At 43.9% G+C, this 12,374-nt stretch overlaps 1 protein-coding gene across 1 annotated transcript in view; it reads left to right on the forward strand.

Moving 5' to 3' along the window:
- Positions 1 to 12,374, forward strand: part of bcas3 (BCAS3 microtubule associated cell migration factor) — a 223,165-nt gene that overhangs the window by 89,921 nt on the left and 120,870 nt on the right. The window lies entirely within an intron of this gene.

Below are 12,374 nucleotides of genomic sequence, written 5' to 3' on the forward strand. Positions count from 1 at the left end.
GAGTCACATCTCAGAACGTGTTTGTGCAGAAGGTCGACGGTTCGAATCCCACTCTCGACATAAAAAAAACAACAAAACAAAACGTCATCGGTTGAGCGTTAATATCCATTGATCCACAGGTTGTCGTGCGATTCCAGCTCCCACAGATGAATACTGCCGCTGTGTCCTCGGGCAAGACACTTAACCCGCCCCTCCCTCGGTGTCTGTGTGCGCTGGTGTGTGGATGTGTGAGTAGTTCCTTGATTTAAAGCGATTTGAGCGACTTAAAGGTGGAAAAGCGCTGTGTAAAAACGTGACCATTTAACCTCCTGAGACCCGGGCTGTTTAGGCCACGGTGCAAATTTTTAACAGCAACAAGAACATGTTCAATTTAGAATATTTATTTTTTCTTTTCTTTTCTTTTTTTTCCTTTCTTTTATTTATTTATTTGTTTATTTATTTTGGGTATTTTTATTGTATTTTAATTAATGTATTTATTACTATTTATTTATTTATTTATTTTATTTATTTATAATTTTTTATTTATTTTGAGTATTTTTATTGTATTTTAATTTATTTCTTTATTACTATTTATTTATTTTATTTATTTATTTTATTCTCATTTTGTTTTTTACACTAAATGTCTGTGTTCAAACTCTTAATAGTTTTTGCAAATAAAGTCCTGAAAGAGCTCGGGTCTCAGGAGGTTTAAGTACGAGGTTTGCAGTTTTAATGTGGAATAAGACGAATAATAGGAGAAATGATGGAACTTTTAAAACTGCAACCTTTTGTCATTTTAATTTCAGTTGGGATTAATCTTGCGCCCTTACTGTATAGGTCTTGGGCAATTATTATTATTCTTAAATATTTAGTACATAGTTTTATTTTTGTTTAGTGTTGATTTATGTTTGATCAAATCTCCAAAGCGAACTTCTACTCTAAACATTATTCCGATTCACTGAAATAAAACTCAAGCAGACGTGCAAACTGTGTGGGGAAATTTATACACACGCTCAAATCTACGTGTATGTCTATGGTGGAATGTTCAGCAGTAACCATGGTGACAAAAAAGTGAAAACGCAAGGAAAAAAAAAAAAAAAACACAAAATGGATTTAGAAAGCACATTTTCAGGAGCTCTTCATCAATCCGAGCGTTCACGGTCCTGTTTAGGAGTTTGATTTTACACAAAAATGTCAGAGAAGCTAACTGGAAAACTGTTGGCTAACGCTAGCTAGCTTGTGTTATGTTATTGGAGAGGGACTTGTTAAGCAGCACAAATCAGCTCACCTGCTGTAGTTCCATCTTTAGTTCTTTATGGTCAGATTGTGTTAAAACAAAACTCAGATTAAGTCTACATTGAGTAACAGACAGAGCAGTGCCTCCGGTTAGCTTCACACTCACAGAAATGGTTTATCTGCAAAGTATCAAATGCGACTGTTAGTTATCAATGCTGCTTTTACATGGACAGAGACTGGATAAACATGGTGTGGTCTGATTCAGTCCTGGTTTAGTCCTGGTTTAGTCCTGGTTTAGTCCTGGTTTAATCTTCGCTAAGTCCTGGCTAAGTCTTGGTTTAGTCCTGGTTTAGTCCTGGTTTAGCCCATGTTTATTCCTGGTTTAGTCCTGTTTAGCCCTGGTTTAGCCCTGGTTTAGCCCTGGTTTAGCCCTGGTTTAGTCCTGGTTTAGTCCTGGTTTAATCTTTGCTAAGTCCTGGCTAAGTCTTGGTTTAGTCCTGGTTTAGTCCTAGTTTAATCTTTGCTAAGTCCTGGCTAAGTCTAGGTTTAGTCCTGGTTTAGTCCTGGTTTAGTCCAGGTAAGAATGCATGTAGTACAAATGAACATATTAACATGTTTTATAAGTTTCACTTTCATTTTTGACGCTGAGTCTCCCCTCTCTGTGCTAAGCCCCTCCCCCTTCAGAGCACTCCCACTAATGAAACCACTGCACATCACATCAGGTTTGTGAAGTCGTAGTGCACAGTTTTGTATCATGTTTTTGTTTATTTATGGAGAGTTGTCGTGTGGAGCGTGGGTGATGTAGACTTGTGGGCGGAGCCTTGTACAGAATCTTGCAGCTAACAGTAAGGAGGGTTTGAATAGGGCTTGGGAGAGATCACTAGATTACTCAAACACGCATGGATGACGTCTAAAACCTCTTCAGACATGATTTAGATGAGGAAACAGCGTTATAACATGGGAGGAAGCTCAAAATGATGAGTTGTTGTTTGTTTTTTTTGACATAATACCCCCTCTTTAATACTCTGCCCCTACATTAAAGTCCTCTCTTGTACTTTCCTTCTCTCTGGCCCTGTTCCCTCCTCTCCGTCCTCCAGCGTTGGCGTGTCTCAGAGCGTCGGCCATCTTGCCCGCTCGTGTGCGGACTGAGCGTGTGTGGAGTTAATAAAGAAGCTGATGAGAGATGCTTTTCACCCTTTGACCCCGAAGCCCCCGCGCTCCGTCGTTTTACCCACGTTTATGACTCAGATCGGACATCTCCACGCCCCCCTGCGCCCAAACGGCTCTGCGTTATGAGCCAATACGTCTTTAGTTATAAGGAAAATATTACCACGGGTTTCAAGTAGTTTTTGTTGTTGAGAGATTGAGGACTGAACTCCTGATGCACGATACGTCACTTTAACAACGTGTTTCTGATTAGGATCGAGGTGTTTTTTTTAAATGTTCAGGTACATTCTGTTGTGACGTTGACATAAATAGCATAAAGTCAGATTGCACGGTGCTAGCTGTCAGTAGACGGATTATCAGAGGTCAAAGGTCGTGACATGGACATTGTTCAGACTGACGCTCGCACAAAGCTGGACGTCTGAACTGTCCTCTTATGTAAGTCTATGGGAATCTTTGCAGCGCTACACCCGAGTTTTACCATCTTAAAAACATGAAAAACAGACTTAGTTCGTTTTGAAAGTCCTGGTTCAGTCCTGGTTTAGTCCTGGTTCAGTCCTGGTTCAGTCCTGGTTCAGTCCTGGTTCAGTCCTGGTTCAGTCCTGGTTTAGTCCTGGTTTAGCCCTGGTTCAGTCCTGGTTCAGTCTTGATTCAGTCCTGGTTCAGTCCTGGTCCAGTCCTGGTCCAGTCCTGGTTCAGTCCTGCTTTAGCCCTGGTTTAGTCCTGGTTCAGTCCTGGTTCAGTCCTGGTTCAGTCCTGGTTCAGTCCTGGTTCAGTCCTGATTTAGTCCTGGTTCAGTCCTGGTTCAGTCCTGGTTCAGCCCTGGTTCAGTCCTGGTTTAGTCCTGATTTAGTCCTGGTTCAGTCCTGGTTCAGTCCTGGTTCAGTCCTGGTTCAGTCCTGGTTCAGTCCTGGTTTAGTCCTGGTTTAGCCCTGGTTCAGTCCTGGTTCAGTCCTGGTTCAGTCCTGGTTCAGTCCTGGTTCAGTCCTGGTTTAGTCCTGGTTTAGCCCTGGTTCAGTCCTGGTTCAGTCCTGGTTTAGTCCTGGTTCAGTCCTGGTTCAGTCCTGGTTTAGCCCTGGTTCAGTCCTGGTTCAGTCCTGGTTCAGTCCTGGTTCAGTCCTGGTTTAGCCCTGGTTCAGTCCTGGTTCAGTCCTGGTTTAGCCCTGGTTCAGTCCTGGTTTAGTCCTGGTTTAGCCCTGGTTCAGTCCTGGTTTAGCCCTGGTTCAGTCCTGGCTCAGTCCTGGTTCAGTCCTGGTTCAGTCCTGGTTTTGGATAAAATTTTTATCATCTTAAAAACATGAAAAACAGACTTAGCTCATTTTAAACCAGATGTGTCCAAACTATGGCCCAGGATGAAGTCGACTCGTCTGTCGTCTTCTGTGTCGAATATTTTTCACGATATGTCCGTCGGTGATGAGAGTTTGGTCGCCCCGGATTTAAACATTTTGTCGTGGTCCAAAGTTACTCCTCACTTACCTTAAGATTTCAGAACATCTTAAATACTCACCTTAATGAGTTTATAAGCACTTTTTTACAATTCTCAGAGACCACTGTGGAGTTTTTCCGTGATGATAAAGCCAACAACTAGCATGCAAACGCACACTAATGACAATAAAACAACGCAGACAGCAAACTGGAGGCTTCTTTTGACCTCGAGCTGCTTATATGAGATCTATGTACTGGGACCAGACACATCAGCTACAGCTTTAATTAATGCAGTAATGTGGATGTTGCATAACGAGTAGTATTCCGTTTTTGAAGAAATGGTACTTCACTCCTCACTTTTACTTCTACTTAGGTAATATTTATTTGAAGTAACGTTACTCTTACTCGAGTCAAAGTTTTGGTTCACGACAGTTTTATGTTGACACAGAATGATTTGAACGCACGGGTTTCTCACATCTTCACATTTGATTTGATTTTTGTAGTTTTTTTATTGTTATTTTAAAGTTTCCACGTGATTTAACTCTTCATCAAACTCATTCTGGTTTATTTACGCTCATCAGTTTGCGTGAAAGTTAAAAAAAACAAAAGGAAAAACGACAAATTATGGTAAACGGTCAGATTATATAGCTCTTTTCCGCTTTAAGGCGCTCACCCGTTCACACACACTGGGGACGAGGTGGGTTAAGTGTCTTGCCCAACGACACGACGACAGCCAACAACAGCCAACAGTCGGCTCGGCGGGCAAACACTCTACCAACTGAGCCACAGTCGCCCCCCCAATCACGAGTTTGTCACTACTTTTAATCATATTTTAGTCATATTATTCTCAAGAAACAATAGTCTCGTGTATTGACGCAAATCGGTCCCTGGTTCGATTCCCGGGCTCTGCGGAATTCACGTGTGTCTATAAACCACTCAAATAAAAACCAGAAAAGTCCCATAATACAGCTTTATTTCTTTACAGTTAATAAATGAGCTTTAGTTTGAGAAAAGCCTTTATGAGCGACCCAAAGCGCTGCTCCCGTCTCGCCTCCATTAAAGGGAATGTGCCAGTGTAAATTCTTGAGCGCTGGTGTCATTGTTATCGTCTGCTCTGATTCAGCACCCCGTCAACCCCCGGTGACCTTCCCTTTAAGGCCAACGAACTAATCTTTCTGACTCATTTACTGTACGGCAAACGCAAAAAAACGCCGCTAAACACTGAAACGTGGCCAAGAATCGCAGACTCCCACTTATTGTAACGAGATTTGGAGAGATTCGGCGCGGCGTTTTTTGTTTTTTTTTTGGAGCGGTTTCATTTACGTTCTAGTGGATCGTGTTGTGTTTTGTTTTCTAAAAGGGTTAACTCCAGTTTGAGGAATAACAGGAGGCCCGCAGCTACTTAGACGATGACTGACAGCTTCGTCCATTTGGCACAAAACGGACTCTCTCTGGGTTTGATGAAGTTTTTTCTAGTTTAAATTGGGTTGTGTTTGTTTGGAGCTTTCTCTAAATCCATTTGGTGTTTTCTTTGTGTTTATACTTTAGTTTTAAATCAGTCTTATTGCGCTTGTGTCTGCTCTATAGTTTCTAATCTATGACTCTCGTGGATTATTATGTTACAGCGGACATTTGAAATCGCAATATTGATCTAAAATGAAAAAAAAACAACAAGTCCATGGATTTCCGAGTTGGAAAATTGTGGAGTCCAATGGAGTATTAGGAGCAGGCCTGTCAGGATAACCAATTTTAAGTAAATATAGACTATAAAAGATAATATTGAAACTAATTTATGACAGTGGCACAACCCAAGAGCAGATTTAAACCACGAAAACTATTCTAAATCTACAATAATGTTAAAAAAAATCATGAGTTGCAGTAAATAAACAGCAGAATTAAAGACTTAAGTTGTTAGTTTGCATCTGTAATGAGCCACACAAGTTATTATTTCACACGTTTACGACTTAAATCTGATCATGTACTCAAAAAATAACCAAAAAATGTGTAGTAATGCAAAAAAAACACCCCAAAAAACGAAAAATACCCATGATAAATATCCATCAAGCCATTTTCTTCCTCTTATCTGGGGGCAGCAGTTTAAACAGGGACTCCCAGACTTCCGTCACCCCAGACACGTCCTCCAGTTTCTCCGATGGGACCCTAAGGCGTTCCCAGGCCAGCAGAGAGACACAGTCCCCCTGGAGTGTCCTGGGTCTTCCCCGGGGCGTCCTGCTAACGCTAACTCGCCGATAAATACCCCCAAAATATAATGTTCCAGGTTTGAAATATAGAACGTTAAGTCGATTTAGTGATTATTGTGATCGATCTAATAAGGAGCCGATTCCCCTCTGCCCTTTTCACGGTTTTGCTGTAAAAATCATCGCGACGTCGCCCCCCTCCTGTGGACAGCTGCATTTCAGAATAATTTTAACAATACTCCAAACATGAAGTACAGTATTTTCCAGACTATATGTGGCTCTGGAGTTTAAGTCGCACCAGCCAAAATAAAATAAAAACATAAATAAGTCGCACTGGAGTATAAGTCGCATTTTTGGGGGAAATGTATTTTACAAAATCGGAAACCAAGAACAGACATTTTATCTTTAAAGTCAAGTTATAATAATAATAATAATAAAATGTGGAACAACAGTGTGACAATAACAAAGATATGACATTATATATTTGAATAATTTCACATTTAAGTCGCGTCTGAGTTTAAGTCGCACCCCCGGACAAACTATGAAAAAAAATGTGACTTACAGCCCGGAAAATACGGTAATACCATTTTATTTTTCTGTAACGCATCACGTCGAGAGCTGGATTTGACCCAACTTTCAGATCAGGGGACTAAAACTCTACCAACTGAGCCACTGTCGCTCAGATGGAGGTAAAAAACACTGGGCAGCGACGACGACGACTTCTTCTTCTTCTGTTTTTCAAATAGTCTGCAGTAACACAACACCTCACCTCCACATGTTGTCAAACGTCTTGTCAAACTCTTCTTAGAAACCTATAGTTTTTCAGCTCTGGTCCGGCGGGTCTTTGGCCGCGCTCGTCTGCAAACCCCTCATTGCTTTCGTGTATCTTGGAGCGCGTTCAGACAGCGGCTCCGCGTTGCCAGCTCTGGTTCTCCCCGTGAAAGAGTCTATTCCTGTGTTTAAAATAGCAGGTTTCAGATGGACTTTTGAGTGGTCAGAGCTGCGATGTGTGTGTGCCGCGTCCTCAGTGTACGATGCTAACCGTGCGTGACTGAGCTATTAGCTGCCATGCCAAAGTCTTGAGTTAAACGGCGGGTTTGGAGCGGAGACGTTTTACAGAAACACATGTACTGTTTGACTGGCACTAGGTGGGGTGGTTGGTCTGGGCAAACAGTAGCAGCTCAGTCCGTTTTAAAACTACTTATCACTGCGATTATATATAGATCAATGATTATTATAAAGTATTTTCAGCGCTCAAATGTGGGAAAAGGACTTACCGGCGACATTAAATTTAAATCAGAGTTATAGTTGTTTCTTCTCATTCTCTGGAGTTGTGTCTGCTTTAAGGTCGTTTTAACGCTGCCACGAGTGAGGTCGACGTAAAAGAGCGGCGTGTTTGGGCCGGTGTGAACACAACAGTCGCACTCTGGACCACAGTAAACGGCAGGTCCGAGAGCGCTTTAAACGGGACGTCTCTGAGCGGCTCCACTCGCACTCTGGAGCAGGGCGAGTGTAGTGTGAACGCCGCTGACCCCAGGCCGACCTGCGCGGTCTCTAGTGACAGTAAAAGTGCTTGGAATTGGGCAAAATAACGCTTGAATCATGGGCGCTGGAGCTGCTGTTTGACACATTTGTCTGACGAAGAAATGTGAATGTGTGTCTGCGCAGGTGAGCCTCAGTGTGTCTGCGCAGGCGAGTGTGTGTCTGTCTGTGCAGGTGAGCCTCAGTGTATCTGTCTGCGCAGGTGAGCTTGTGTCTGTCTGTGCAGGTGAGCCTCAGTGTATCTGTCTGCGCAGGTGAGCTTGTGTCTGTCTGCGCAGGTGAGCCTCAGTGTGTCTGTACGTCATTTCAGAAGCTTTTTCTCCTCCGCCACAGGGGAAAAACAAGACCAGCGTGTGTAGGTGAAGTGTGCGTGTGCGTGTGCGTGTTCACGGGGCTTTGTTCACGTGAAGCTCGTTGTCATGGAGATAAGTTCTTTGATCAGCTGATGGACTGAAGTGGCTCATGGTGTTGGGGGAGAATGATGCACGATGTATGAGAACAAGAACGACACAAAAGTAAACAAAACTTTACTACTACTACAAATACTACTACTACTACTACTACTACTACTACTACTACTACTACTACTACTACTACTACTACTCTTTCATTTGATTCTTGTGCTCTCTATAAAATACATTAGTCCAACCGCAGCATCAGCTTTTGCCTCTGCTCTAAAATATCTCGCACTCAAGCCTTTTTTCCCCATCAAAGGCAAACGCAGATGAATCTCTCTCTCCTTCTCCCCTCTCTCCCTCTCTCCCTCTCTCCTTCGCTCTCGTCTCTCGTCTGCCCACCGCACAGCACTGTCCCGTAAAAGCCATAACCTCCCTTTTAGGATCGGGCCCAGTTTTAATGAAAAGCCTGGCCTGCTGCAGCGCGCCCATAGAGTGCAATAAGGCCAGTGATGTGTGAAGCAAACCAGAAAGCGGAAAAAACTGCCGAAAAACCGTCCTGTATGTATCCAACACCAGGGAAATTCCCACATGTGAGCTAGCCGCGCGGTCGCTGCCACACTTTTAGCACGGATCGAGCCGTGTCTTCGCGCTGAGATAGCAATTAGCGTGCTCTTTATGTGATTTACAGCCGTTAGCCGCTACACGCCTCTCCCCTTTGTTTTGACTGGAGGAGACAGGCCACTTCTGAGTCTAGGCCACACTTAAATCATGGTGCAAAAACATACCAAATGCTAGGGTTGGAAGTAGCAGGCATAAAACTGCTCAAGTTGTCAACAATGGGCTCACTGTGAGTCGGAGCGTTTGCAGTCGTTACATTTGTGGACGCGAGGGAAGTGGAACCAAATTACAGTGAGTTATAACGGGTTTAAACTAATTGCTGATGTGGCGCTCAAACTTTTCACACTAAGCACCACCAAAAAAATACGATTTGGCTTTTCAGGTACCACCGGGTCTAAAGCAGGTCTAAACCAGGACTAAACAAGGTCTATAACAGGACTAAACCAGGTCTATAACAGGACTAAACCAGGTCTAACCCAGGACTAAACAAGGTCTATAACAGGGCTAAACAAGGTCTATAACAGGGCTAAACCAGGTCTATAACAGGGCTAAACCAGGACTAAACAAGGTCTATAACAGGACTAAACAAGGTCTATAACAGGACTAAACAAGGTCTATAACAGGACTAAACAAGGTCTATAACAGGACTAAACAAGGTCTATAACAGGACTAAACCAGGTCTATAACAGGACTAAACCAGGTCTATAACAGGACTAAACCAGGTCTATAACAGGGCTAAACCAGGTCTATAACAGGACTAAACCAGGTCTATAACAGGACTAAACCAGGTCTAACCCAGGACTAAACAAGGTCTATAACAGGGCTAAACCAGGTCTATAACAGGACTAAACCAGGTCTATAACAGGACTAAAACAGGTTTATAAAAGGACTAAACCAGGTCTATAAAAGGACTAAACCAGGTCTATAAAAGGACTAAACCAGGTCTATAAAAGGACTAAACCAGGTCTATAACAGGTCTAAACCAGGTCTATAACAGGGCTAAACCAGGTCTATAACAGGTCTAAACCAGGTCTATAACAGGACTAAACCAGGTCTATAACAGGGCTAAACCAGGTCTATAACAGGACTAAACCAGGTCTAACCCAGGACTAAACCAGGTCTATACCAGGACTAAACCAGGTCTATACCAGGACTAAACCAGGTCTATAACAGGACTAAACCAGGTCTATAACAGGACTAAACCAGGTCTATACCAGGACTAAACAAGGTCTATAACAGGACTAAACCAGGTCTAACCCAGGACTAAACCAGGTCTATACCAGGACTAAACCAGGTCTATAACAGGACTAAACCAGGTCTATAACAGGACTAAACCAGGTCTATAACAGGACTAAACCAGGTCTATAACAGGACAAAACCAGGTCTATAACAGGACTAAACCAGGTCTATAACAGGACTAAACCAGGTCTATAACAGGACTAAACCAGGTCTATAACAGGACTAAACCAGGTCTAACCCAGGACTAAACCAGGTCTATAACAGGACTAAACCAGGTCTTATCTAGGACTAAACCAGGTCTAAAAGTGGACTACATTATTTCCACTGTTCTACACTAAAAATGATCCAAAGGAGGAAAATGGTGACGGTGTTTAGTGTTTGTCATTGACCCACAGGTTGGCGGTGTGATTCCAGCTCCCACAGATGACAGATGTTGTGTCCTTGGGCAAGACGCTTTACTTGACCTAATCTACTTAATCAGACCACAGTACTGTGATTGGCCCGTTTACGAGTATTCTGTAACTACAAACATTTTTATCGTATATCGCTGATGTGGACTGTGTTTGTTGAGGGTCACTGCACGAAACAAGACCAAAAAATGAACCGCAAAGGAAACGTCACGTTAAACTTTGGGACTGAACACTTTCCAGTTTCAGTTTGTTTCATTTTCACGTAGTTATTTTTGCTGTAGTTTCTGATCTCGTTTCATTTATACACGAGATACTCACTGTTCTAATTTTGCATCTTCGGAACAACTTTTTTCTGTTCGTATTTTGGCGTGAACAAAGCCAGAACTGAACGACGAGTCCATTTTGAAGTTTCAGATTGAGCTGTTTGTGTGTTCGATTCTCGGTGTGTCTCGCTCATTTCCGTGTTCGATTCTCGGTGTGTCTCGCTCATTTCCGTTGGCGTGTGACTCTGCGGGTTCGTCTCTTAAATGAACATGTTTATAATGTTTGTGCCGGAGCTGCTTCCATCATTGTGAGTGTTTGTTTTTGCGCAGAGCTGTATCAAACACGGGCTCCATGTTGAGTGATTTAAATGTTGTGTTCTGTGCACATGTTGAGGTCATTACACTATATTTGGAAACGGTCCAGACTTTAAGAGCAGTTTGACCTTGGAATAAGTGCCTCTTGTTTTGTCCAGTGGAAACACGAGGCCCAGCTCGCCCTCCTCTCTCTATTCTCTCCCTCCTCTCTGCTCCTGCTCTCTCTCCCTCCTCTATGTCTCCCTCCTTCCTCCCTCCCTCCCTCCCTCCCTCCCTCTTCTCTTTCTCTCTTTCCTCTATGTCTCCCTCCTCTCCCTCTTCTCCCTCTTCTCACTCCCTCCGCTCTCTATTCTCTCTCTCTCCTCTTTCTCTTCCTCCTCTCTTTCCCGCCTCTTTCTCTGTCTCTCTCTTTCCCTCCTGTTCTCTCTCTCCCTTTCCCTTCTCTCTCTCCATCTTTGACTCTCCCTTTCGCTCGCTCTCTCTTTCTCCTCTCTGCCCTCCCTCTCTCTCTCCTAACCACCGCCCTCCTTCTCTCCATCTTTCACTGTCTACCTCTCTCTCTTCCTAATCTATGTCTCCCTCCTCTCCCTCATCCCTTCCCTATCTCTCTCTCCCTTTATCTCTCTCCATCCCTCCTCTCCCTCTCTCTGCCTCCTTTTGCGTCTCTCTCTTTTCCTCCTCTCTTTCTGTCCTCATCTCGCCCCTTTCTCCCTCATCTCTCCCTCTTCGTCCCTCTCCCTTTCCCCCCTCTCTCCTCCCTCTTTGACTCGCTCCCTCCCTTTGTCTCTCTCTCTCTCTTCCTCCTCTCTGCCCCTCCCTATTTTCCCCTTTTCTCCCTCATCTCTCCCCCCTCTCTCTTCCTCTCTCTCCATTTCCCCTCTCTCTCCTCACTACCTCCCTCCCTCCATCTTTGACTCTCTCCCTCTCTGTCTCTGCATCTCTCCCTATCACCCAACTTTCTACCTCTTCCCTTCCCCTCTCTGTTTCTCTCCCTCCGTCTCTCTCCCCCTTCCTCTGTCCTCTCTCTCTTTCCCTCCCTCCTCCCTCCTTCCCTCTCATCCCTCTCTCCCTCCGTTGTAATCACACTCATTTGTATACATCTTTACTGGACATGTATATGTACCTCCTCTCTCTCTCTCTGTCTCTCCCTGTCCTCTCTCTCCTCTCTCCCTCCTCCCTCGTTCTTTCCGGGATGCGTGTAGGTGGGCTCGTCCGTGGTCGGGGGGTGAGTTGTAAATTTAAAGCTCCTCTAGGGTTTGTTTTCTTTGGCGTTTGACTCAGAGAGGAGGAAGTTGACATCAGCAACACGAAAGTCTAAATCAGGGTCAGAGCTGGAGGTTTTTTAAGAGGGGGATCCTGTGATAACGCCCAGCGGCCAAAATCTCTCTCTCTCCCTTTCCCTCTTTCTCCCTTCCTTTCTTTTCTCTCTCTCTCTCCCTCTCTCTAAATCAGGGTCGTAGCTGGAGGTTAAGAGAGGGATCCTGTGATAACGCCCAGGGACCAAAGTGTGGCCCTAAACTCTGCACAAATGCCCATTTTAAACAGTTTTTAAACGGTGTTCCAAAGTTATTCCTCATTTTCCTCACA

Source organism: Periophthalmus magnuspinnatus, chromosome 13 (genome assembly GCF_009829125.3).
Source record: "Periophthalmus magnuspinnatus isolate fPerMag1 chromosome 13, fPerMag1.2.pri, whole genome shotgun sequence".
NCBI classification, from domain to species: domain Eukaryota; kingdom Metazoa; phylum Chordata; class Actinopteri; order Gobiiformes; family Gobiidae; genus Periophthalmus; species Periophthalmus magnuspinnatus.